At 37.6% G+C, this 11,808-nt stretch overlaps 1 long non-coding RNA gene across 2 annotated transcripts in view; it reads right to left on the bottom strand.

Moving 5' to 3' along the window:
• Nucleotides 1-365: 365 nt before the first annotated feature.
• Nucleotides 366-11,808, bottom strand: part of LOC113113958 (uncharacterized) — a 32,795-nt gene continuing 21,352 nt past the window's right edge. Inside the window, exons 3-6 of one of the 2 annotated variants that reach the window (XR_003293657.1) lie at nt 10,975-11,187; nt 4,125-4,233; nt 2,629-2,715; nt 366-1,543 (exon numbers count right to left, since the gene is read on the bottom strand). This is a non-coding gene — a long non-coding RNA (uncharacterized LOC113113958). Of the gene's footprint in view, nt 1,544-2,628; nt 2,716-4,124; nt 5,363-10,974; nt 11,188-11,808 lie in introns of those variants that run through there. The other variant, XR_003293656.1, reaches the window with a different exon arrangement.

Here is an 11,808-nt window from a genome sequence, read left to right as displayed (position 1 = left end):
CAGCTATGTGACGCGGTATTTCTATGTGTGGTCATGTGACAACATACAGCTTGCTGAATTAATGTAGTGATGTATCTTTCCTACTGACACATCTTACCCCACGCTCAACTACATTTTTAAGAACTGTGAAAGTTTGTTTTTTGAGGTCTCCCTGACCAACACCCAGCCCAGTGTTCAGTACACAGAGAACAGTGCTCAGCGCTCTTCCTGCTACTGTCAGTGTCTGACTTCACACCGCTAATGACTGCGCACTGTTTACACTGCCTCCTTTATTCTTTGTAGGGTCACATTACTACTGCCTCAGAGAAAGCACACAGTACACACACCACGCCATACACACACAGACAGACCACTGATAATTATTATTTTTTTCTTTAATTTCATTGACAGTGTCTTAAAATTAAAGGACATGAAGAATCGGTTCTAACGCAAAGGCCCTGACAGACATCACACCTCTGAGCACCTCTGGACATGACATTGACAGTACAAAAATAAGCACTCACACTAATGTTTAATTTATACGATTCTCTCAGGATATCATATCTCACTGATAAGAACCAAATTACGTGATTGAAAGGAAGGCTAAGAGTAGCTTCACGATTCAAAATCGGTGCTTTTTTATGGCAGGGGCATCTTAGAAACCAATTACCACACAAGAAATAGATCATTATTTCTTCTGAGCAGAGAGGCTTGGGGGGTGGGGGGCAAAGGTGGTTGCTAAAAGGATGGGTAGGGTTTTTTAGATTGAGAGCAGCACAATAAAGACATAATCATCTCCCCCTCAACTTTTCCTATCCAACTTTCAGATTTTAATTTGCCGTCTGTGAAGTGGTACCTAATTTACTTTCGCCTCGTCCCTTCAATGCGCCATTGTTACGGCGGCAGAGACTCCGAGTTTCCTCTCTTAGCTCACCTCGGCGTGAAATTGGTTTAATGAAGCTGAAAGGTATGAAGCTCTCACAACACTGCGGATTCCAGCGACACTGCTTCATCACCCCCTCACGCCCCCCAAACTCACATTACGCCCACAAGTTATAAAGCAGCACATAAAAGATCACTATCTCTCACATTACATCAGTGGATATTGCTGTCCCTTTCAGAGTGCCAGCGCTCAGGCGAACCACCGGGGCCGTCAGTGTTAGGGACTTGCCCTGGGTGCTTCAGATCCGCTATCGCTCTGAATCGAACTCAAGAATCAAACGCTCTGAGTTTGGTGGAGGAGATATCGATCGGTTTGTTTTCCACCTCGGAGCGTCCTGTCATTTCCATGCATGCAGTGACCCTGTGAAACACGCTCTCATGTTACTGTTCTGACTGGGTGTGACTCTTGTGGGAATGCAACAGAAGTACTGGGAGATTATTTTTGAGTGTGTCTGTGTGTGTTTGTTTGTGTGTTGGTATGCTTGTGTGTGTGTGTTATATTAATATGATCTCCTCATGGCATATCATTTACAGCTTCTTGCCCCCCTTTTGGACAATCGCATGAAAACGCATCTGTAACTGAATATTCAGGTCTGTTCCGGTTTCAGTCTTGTTCCAGGACCTGCAGGGATTTGAAAAAAAGATTAACAAATACCAGAGGACTGCATAGATTTGTGTGTGTGGATGTTTTGCTGTCCTTATGGGCACAAACCTTTTATAAAACAAAGGGATTAATCAATGTTTATTTGTAGAAATGGATTAGATTATTGTGCAAAAGGTATAATTAAATTAGGATACATGTATATGATCATTGTGAGTGTGTTTAAAAAAAGGCCCCCTGGAATAAAGAGAATCCCAAAAGGTTTAGCAAAAAGATTCTCTAAAAACCAACATTTTCTATGTAAGTTTTTGTTATCTTTTTTTTTTAATGTAAAATCCTTTTCTAACTCTTTTAAATTCATTTTAAATAAGTCCATTTTTGTAATAATTTTAAAAGTTTTAAAATTGCTTGTTTTATTCTTCATTTTATTTTTCTTCATTATTATTTTACTTTCTTTTATGTAAAGCACTTTGAATTACCATTGTGTACGAAATGTGCTATATACATAAACTTGCCTTGCCTTGCCTTATCTTATTTTTCAGCAAAAGAAAGAAAAAATCTAATCATCCTTCAATCAGTACCTGGGAAGCAAAACTGTCTGTTTTTATATAACCTCACTAGATTTTGATACATTTAGGTAAAATTTGTATTTTTTAAAATATATTATTTATATACAGTCAAATATTGTATAGTATAGCTTAGTAATGAAGCAGCAATATTGAATTACAATATTATTTTAGATAGTTTTTTTAAAGTGAAAATCTTTTTTTAAAAAGTGAAAAAAGATTTATTATTATTTATTTATTATATTATACATAAATCCATGCAAATTTAGTAAATTTGCTACAAATCGCCAATTGGAGTAAGTAAACCATATTTAAACCATAAAGATGCATTCTGAATTAAATGGTGTTGTTTTAAGGATATTCACACATTTTTTTTTCCTCCAAAAACAAGACAATAATGCTATTTTGTGAGATTGTCATTCCAAAAGACATGCCCACTATGGTCAATTACAATTCACAGTTTATGTGACTGCCAGAAACATCTGATAGAACATAAACTTTTTCATCAGTGGCAAATCATTTATACAGAAGCTGATTTACACAAGTTTTCACTAGGAGAGTTTACTGCATTTACTTGGACTTTACAACCACTTTGCTGACATTCCAAGCCCCTTCCAGAGAAAAGCACTGAGAAAAGAAAAAAAAACATTCCCTAAATTGTCGCCATTATCATTTTATCATCTGTAAGCCGTCGTGCAAAACAGCCTTTGAGAAAAGGAAATTGTTCAAAACACCGTTCCCTGCGTCTGCCTTCATTTGATGCAGGCAGAAATGAGAGCGATCATTCAAACACACATGCACACATTAAATTGTGCAGCTAAACTGAGCATTTAGCCTCTAACTGAGCTAAACGCTGTTCTGCGGGGAAGGCCAGTCAGTGAGATTAGCAGTGTTTCCCGGCAGGAGTGCTATCTCATACAGGTAATTACTCAATTATCAGCAAACACGCAGATGTCTGACAATACAGACTGAAAAAAAGGCAGAATACAACTGAAAAGATGGGGGTTTTAAAAAAAAAATCACACCTTACAGATACTTATATGAGCACTTCATGTGGACTGACTGAAGGGAAGAATGAGTCCTCTGTTACAGTAAATGCACTTCCCTAATATTACAGGAGTGCCCAGGTAACTGCTTAAATACAAATGTGTCATATAAATATCAAACCCATAAAAAATGAAACATATCAATTATAATAACTATTTTCTCTGATTTTACAGAGGAAAGTACCAAGTATAAAAGCACATTCAGAAACACATTTTGGCTGCTGCTCGTGCTATGGAGAGCTCAGGAGAAATCTCTCTAGTAATGCGCTTCCACATATTGCCACTGGCAGGCGCTAAAGAGAGCAGAAATGATTTAGAGGAGCATCTTGCCTGATCATTTATAGTTGTAAACACCAAAACTATGTTTTAATGTTAACCATTTGTATTCGAAAATAAGTTTGGGATTTTCAACAGGGGGTCTGTGACCTCTGATGTCAGTTATTATTTGACTTTTTTTTTTTTTGTCAAAAATGAAAAACACAAAATTAAGTTAATTCCAGCCAAAGCTATGGTTTAGCTAAATGTTTGGTTATCTTTCGATAATTAAAGTGTATTAAGTAAAACTATACTTCTGTTGGAACACTTTACAATAGTTTATTAATGAAATCGAACTAACAGTGAAATTGATCTTATGAGTTAATGTTAATTTCAACGTTTACTAATACATCAGCTATTCAAATCAAATGCAGTATTTGTCAAAATTATTGAATAACAATGAACTGTTTTATTTTTATCAACTAACGTTAACAGATTCGATTAATAAATACTGTAACAAATGCATTGCTCAATGCATTATTTTAAACCATTAAACTTATGGGACTGAAGTGTGACCCAATATTTTAGCATCACAACAAATAAATGCATGCATAAATATGTTCCTATACACACACACAGTATTACAGGCAGGCTTAAAATGAAACGTTTATACATATGTCCTTTTCTGAAGACCCTTGGGTTGGCCGATTAATTTCATGTTCACAAATTAAATACCTGTAAGATTTGAGTACATTTCTCTGTGAATTGGGTGCAGTGGGCAGGATGCAGCTCGTCCACCATGCAGGCAGACAGTTGATCCCAGTTAGAGGGGGGCTTAGTGTCCCTGACAAAAGCAAACAGTAACAGAAACCCTTTACACACCAGACAAACAGAATAATATCAAATGAACACTGAATATACAAATCTGGCTCACCTGTTTTGTTGAGCTCAGTGCATTTAAAAATAGAGGTGTAACTTTGCCATCATCGACCTGTAAAACATTTCTGATTTCAATGGTGCATCATTCACTGCTGAGGAACTGCTTGGTTTCAAAAGTCCTTTACAAAGGAAAACATGCTAAAAAAGTAATCTGATGAATATGATTATTATTCAGTATGACCAACTAATAACATGACCACCTAATAACATGACTACTTTTTTGTGAGGGTTAACGCCATGAGAACGTCCCAGAGAAGTGTTTAAACAGGCTATAATACACCAACAGTTTATAAGCCGAGAAGAACATCCCAAACTGTGATCTAGTTAATGCACCGCTGTGCCGACCCACCCAATGAGCTCGTTTAAACACTTCCTCCCCCTCACACAAGCACCTGCCAGCGGACACACACCTGGCTCACAGCAGTCTCCCACAGAGAGGCCCTGTGGTTCTCCACGTTCAGACCGCATGGGCTCAAACTAACACACACCCGGACACACACTCACACAGGCAGCACAAATCCCCCTGAGACAGCCTGCCGTGAGCTAATGAGGAATTAGAGAGGACTAGGACAGCTTTACTGGGGTTTACCTCATGAGAATGACTCACAGGAAGACCCAGAGGCCACAAAATGCATACACACTCAAACACAACACACACATGCATGCTCACACGCACAGATGCATGCTCAGACAAAAGCTGCACTGATGCACACGCTCTTACCCACCCATGGAATCAAATCTTATTGCTTATAGTCACAACTTTGTTCGTAGCGCAGCTATGCACACCAAAACAAACATACAGAACTGCATGCACGTACGTGCAGTTTTATCCAGAAATTAGTTTTGAAGCAAAAGCAAACAAATTTAACTGACTCATGTTGGGTGTACACCCCACACTGTGCCATTTTACAAAAAAATATGTGTGTTGAAGAATCACAACAACTTCCATCAAAATAATTACTATTAAAATGAGGATGCATGTATTGAGGCTGAAGGCAGACCACAGGACATTTCAACATGTATGGGCAAATATATCATTGTTGTAACGTTGTTTTTACTGTTCTGTAAAAAAAAAAATATATATATATATATATATATATATATATATATATATATATATATATATATTATTATATAAATAATACATTTTTAATTTTACAGTATATCTCTGTGTTTGAATAATTCTTATAATTAAATACACATAATAATAAAAAAAATCTACACATCTATGTTTTAAGATTTAATTTATTCTTGTATGGTATAAAGCTGAATTTTCAGCATCATTATTTCAGTCTTCCGTGTGACGTAAATCATTCTATGCTGATTTGGTGCTCAATTATTATCAATTATTGTTGGTGCTGATTTAGTAATAATGGTTATTGTTATCAGTGTTAAAAAAATAATTCAAAAAACTTTTTTTTTTGCTTTTTTATATTTGTGTGGAAACCGTGATACAATTTCTTCAGAATTGGTTCATGAATAGAAAGTTCAAGAAAACACCATTTATGTGAAATAGAAATAAATAAATTTAATTGCTTTTACAAATATATTATACACTTTTGACTGGTACACGGTAACAATTGTTAACCTATAATTATTACCTTCAAGTGTATTTTCTACTTGACTTAAAGTTAAATAAAATAAAATAAAAAGTTCAGTCCCTATTACATTATGATTCAGTAATATTTAATAATATTTCAACTTAAATAAAACCAGTTAATTTAGATGTTACCATTTTTAGGTTGCAATTTTTTTCAGAGTATATTATATTATTATATATTATTATATTATATATATTATTAGGGTATACATATTATTATGGTAAACATAAAATGGAAAGTCACTCTCAATAAAGCAAGAAGAATAACACTCAATACTGTTAGCATATAGCCTTTCCCTTTACACACTCTCTGTGTTATCTTCAGTATGAGAACACCCTGAACAGGTATGTAACATGCAATTATAACACAGGCTGTCCTCACGCACTGCTCATTGCATGCTGTGACGTGTGAGGACGGAGGGAGGGATGTGTTGATAGAGTCATTTCTCAAATCCGGATTCTGATAGGAACATGTAAGCTGTCATTCATCTTTCATGCATGGCCAGGGTGGGGGAAAGGGGGCTGAGTAAGGTGTTTTATGTAATAGAAATGGGTGTGTTCACATAAGAGAGAGAGCACGATAGTAAGAGTTTAAAAATAGTTATCTAACACTACGTATTGCTTTTGGGTATCTGCATTCTTGTCTGATGTCCTTAATGCACCAACAGGTCTGTGTGAGATCATGTGTGACAGCCTGGGAATCATGGGAGGTAGTTGACATATGATGTGGCTGACAGGCTGGCAATCATGCATGTTTTCAGTAGTCTGTGTAGTTGGGTGAGTATTTATGTTTGTGGCACGGGTGCATGATTGAGTGATTTTAAAGATGAGGTTGAAATAACTATGCATGTGTAAGTCTGCATAAGTGTGTGTGTGTGTGTGTGTGTGTGTGTGTGTGTGTGTGTGTGTGTGTGTGTGTGTGTGTGTGTGAGTGAGTATTAAGCCATGTCTGCAGGCTGAGGTGGAGGACAGTTGGCAGCAGGACTGGCACGTCTGTCAGGCCTCCACCTGCAGAAAGATCAGGAAGTGACCCACACCCAAACAGAGAGTTAGCCTTTGAGCATCCAAACACAAAACAGCAGTTTCACAGGCTACATTTTGTGGAAACCATCCTGTTTGTACTGTTTATTTTGATGAATGAAGTAATGTATGCCATGAATGAACTGCAAAAACAAGCAACCATGCTGACTAAACCCATATTAACTCTCTCTATTGAATGTGTCTTGTATCTTAAGATAGATAGATAGATAGATAGATAGATAGATAGATAGATAGATAGATAGATAGATAGATAGATAGATAGACAGACAGATAGATAGATAGATAGATAGATAGATAGACAGACAGACAGACAGACAGACAGACAGACAGACAGACAGGTGATAGATAGATAGATAGATAGATAGATAGATAGATAGATAGATAGATAGATAGATAGATAGATAGATAGATAGATAGATAGACAGACAGACAGACAGACAGACAGACAGACAGACAGACAGACAGGTGATAGATAGGTGATAGATAGATAGATAGATAGATAGATAGATAGATAGATAGATAGATAGATAGATAGATAGATAGATAGATAGATAGATAGATAGATAGATAGATAGATAGATAGATAGATAGATAGAGAAGTGATAGATAGATAGACAGACAGACAGACAGACAGACAGACAGGTGATAGATAGATAGATAGATAGATAGATAGATAGATAGATAGATAGATAGATAGATAGATAGATAGATAGATAGATAGATAGATAGATATGAAAGAGAAGTTATAGATAGATAGATAGAAAGATAGATAGATAGATAGATAGATAGATAGATAGATAGATAGATAGATAGATAGATAGATAGATAGATAGATAGATAGAGAAGTGATAGATAGATAGATAGATAGATAGATAGATAGATAGATAGATAGATAGATAGATAGATAGATAGATAGATAGATAGATAGATAGATAGATAGATAGATAGATAGATAGATAGATAGATAGATAGATAGATAGATAGATAGATAGATATTTTGCTTTGATATTTTCAAAATCCTTTGCTGTCTTTAAGGAAAAAAATAAATAAAAAAAAGTATTAATCTAAAAAGGCAATAATCCCCACGTGAATGGATGGTGATCCTAAACTTCCTACACTTCCCAACTATCTGTACAATACTTCAAAGCAGCGTGATGTCAATCTGGCCTTTCATTCATGGCGTGTTTACCTCAGCCATACACAGGCCTTTCATGTGAACCAGATGCAGAAGCTCTGTGTTTGTGATGTCTGTGCCCTGCTTCATGTACTCTAGGTGAAAACTAACAAAGAGAGAAAACCATCAGCATTCAGTCTATTATTTTCCCATAATGGGTCTGGTACATTCCTCCTCCTACTCCTTCCTCAAACAGACATCCGAGAGAAAGTGTGGATTAAAAAAGAAAACACAAAATGTTGTTGTGGTGGCCCAGGTTTGCTCAGCTGTGTGGCATTTTAGCCCCACCCAGGAGCCCAAACTCAACACAACCTCTTCATCTCTCTCTCGCCAGCGCATTTACAGTTGATATTACCCATGAACGAGACCTGAAAGTCAGGTTTGTCCAGTGAGAACGAATGCAACAGATAAGGACGACTGGGGAACTGGGGATTACGAAAGAGAGAGAGTATGAGGTTCACTGACTCTGAGGAGGAAGAAATGTGAGGGAAGTGGACAGAGGGACGGACCAACAAAGAAACACGCAACAGAGAGGACGGTGAGAGAGCAGCCTAGGGAAAGAGAAGTGGCTGGGAAATGAAGGGGTGAATGGAGAAGGAGAATAGAGGGGTCAGAAGAGAGAGACGGGAGAGGAGAAACGGAGGGGGCGAGAGGAAGTGAGGGAGACAGGGTGTGGCCTCCAGTGGCAAGAGGCTGCAGGTTGTGCTCTCAGGGCCAAAAGTTCATGGAGGAGGTAGAGCAGGTGAGCAGGTAAGCCAAGCCTGCATGTGCCTGAGTCTCACGTGGATCTCCCTTTGTCTCCACAGCTTCACAGTGGCCTCAGGTTTCTGCCCTCTCTTAAACACACACTCCCTCACACAGCCAGCCTGATGTCCCTGGCCCCCCTTCCCAAACATAAAAACACACACACACATAGAGAGAGACTTTTCCACACACTTTTATGAGCATATGAAAGATGAAAGACGGAAGGGCTACAAACATTCATAATGAATACATAATCCTTATAATAAAGTGTAGACCCTCTTTCTTTGAAGCAGCTCTTCGCCGTTTACTCCTTTTGTGGAAACACCCTGTCCTGTGGCGTATATACTTGCAAGAAATATGCAGATAATTACATTTCAGCAAGATTACAAGACTCAGTTTTAAGTGTTGAGTGAATATGAAACTAAGTTAGAGGAGGCTGTTTTGAAATGTACATGTATTTAAATATTACTCATCTCTTTCGTCACCACGTGACTACATCATAAACAACAGCATAAAAAAGAGGGGAAAAAAAGCCAGAAACTTGGTATTACTTGGTATTGTAAGTCGCTTTGCATAAAAGCATCTGCTAAACGAATAAATGTAAATGTTCATGTACTATAGGGTTCACATGTCTGAGACCAGTAATGAAAACACTTTTAAATTTGGGTGAAAATAATTATGAATTCCAAAGCGTCTTCATTTTTTGTGCACACATTAAATGTAAAAGTTTCCCCAGCATCTTGAGCTTCAGTAGAAACAAGACTGTGACCAACACTCTAACTGTGACCAACTGTACAAAGAGTAACAAAACATGTTATAAAGGTACTGATTTAATTTGTTACATACCTACAGATAGAGCAGAATGTTTTATTTTAATATTTATTATGTAATATTATTTCTTCTTTATTTTTTTAAATTAGTTCAAATTAAATTTTGAATACTGGAATCCTTCAGTGCCATATGAGACCTCTGGATTCTGTATGCATATAAATGCTCATTCACCTACAGTTAATCACAGAAATCAAAATGCATCCAATTTACCAATAGAGAAGAGAAACCCAACACGGAAAATCAAGCTCATGAGTGGCATTGAAAATATATCTTCTTGTGTTTAGGTCGAAAGTGGTAAACATCAATACAAAAAGGCTTGACCACTACTGGAACTCAGGCTTTTAAAAGCTAATTTGCAAAGTATTGTCTAAGTAGTGCCCTGAGACAATGCCGAATAATCTCACTAACAACGCTCCAACTATTTCTTGATCATTTCATTCTCCAGGTTCACCGTTGATGAATCTGGCCATAAGCTCGACCAACTTGGCTGCAATTTCCTGTTCAAGAAATCATAGTTTGCCATTTCAAGGACTCATTCAAAGTCATTAGAATAAAAGCTCACCTATGCTTTTCCTGTTACTCTTATCAAGCGCAGAGAGAGCGACCTCAGAGCACATCCTCACATCCCGGCCTCACACATGCTGCCTCCTCCCTGCAAGCGAATGCTAACAACAGCTCAATCTATGTGCCATAAAGAAAACAATGCAAGGGTAATCGTTCCTCAGACAGGAGTCCAGTTAGGCCAATCAGCAGGGGAATCATCTGGAGAGCAGGGGGCTTCAGACACACTGATTGCGAGGTGATTTACCTGGAGGGATAATGACTCCACAGGTCATGCCTGCCGGGAGAACGCTAGGCTGACAAGAGACATTCAGGCTCACCTCTGGCCCGGCACACATACACACCTTTGTGTAGTGGCGTCTTTCTTTCTGTCGCATGTCGTCTTGGGCACCTGAATGGTTGCCCCGATGGTTTTACTGCAGCAAATGCAAACCTTCCCTTTCATTTCACATCACAAAAGTCACCCAGCGAGCCACTTCCTACAGCACCGGGACAAACAGAGGGCAAGGAGACCAGTAGATAGCCAAACAATTGTGATGGGTGATTCGTATTTCTTTATTTTTTTAATGTAAAGTGTATGCGCTGACCTGTGTATGTGTGCGTAAGTGGAGGTGGGCAGTGCGAGTATGTGTTTGGGGGGATAAAAGCATCAAGTGGACTCTGTATGGAGTCTCTCTTTGATGTGCTGAGGTTACCTTGCATCTGAGAGGGCAGAACAAGGAAGAGGTTCATCAAAGACCTGCCCCTGGCTTTGTGAACTTCCAGCCCACAGGGCAGATTCAGAGCTCTTCATGACTACAGGCCATTCGCATGTTAACTTGAACATCATCACTGAGAAAAGCACTCAGAGACGCCCAATGGATGACATGAATGGTATAGTGGCTTAGGTACACCCGGGGTCCAAGACTCTGCAAGACAAGCAATATCAAGTCAAATCAGCTTTTATTCGCAATTACACCATATATGCATAAACCCCGTATGGCAAAGTAAAACTGCATTTGTTACAGGCCCTGCTGGAAATTTTATATAAATTAGACTCACACAACAATTCCTGACAAAATAAAACCGAAAAGCATATACTGGAGTAATGCCAACATGTAAGCATGCAAAACAGTCATAATTATGAGATATAAAAACCCCAATTTATGAGAAATTAAGTTGCTGTTAAATATTGAGGTTGGAGCTGTTTTTTGCTTTTGTTTTTTAAAGAAGTGTTTTGATCAGTAAAATTTAAAATTACAATTTGAAATAACTGATTTCGATAGTAATATATTTTAAAATGTGATTTATTCCTGCGATTGCAAATCTGAATTTTCAGCATCTTTACTCCAGTCTTCAGTGTCACATGATCCTTCAGAAATAATTTATATTATGCTGATTTGCTGCTCAAGAAACATTTCTTATCAGTTTTAGTATCACAGTATCAATGTAAAAAAAAAAAATTATTTGATGATTTTATTAGCATTTGTTCGGAAAATAGATCTGAAATGTTTCAACTGCCCATTTTGATCAATTTAATTAATCTTTGC

This window comes from Carassius auratus, chromosome 14, assembly GCF_003368295.1.
Source record: "Carassius auratus strain Wakin chromosome 14, ASM336829v1, whole genome shotgun sequence".
In the NCBI taxonomy this organism is placed as follows: domain Eukaryota; kingdom Metazoa; phylum Chordata; class Actinopteri; order Cypriniformes; family Cyprinidae; genus Carassius; species Carassius auratus.
The sequence above is the reverse complement of the archived record's forward strand: the minus strand, read 5'-3'. Positions and strand labels throughout refer to the sequence as shown.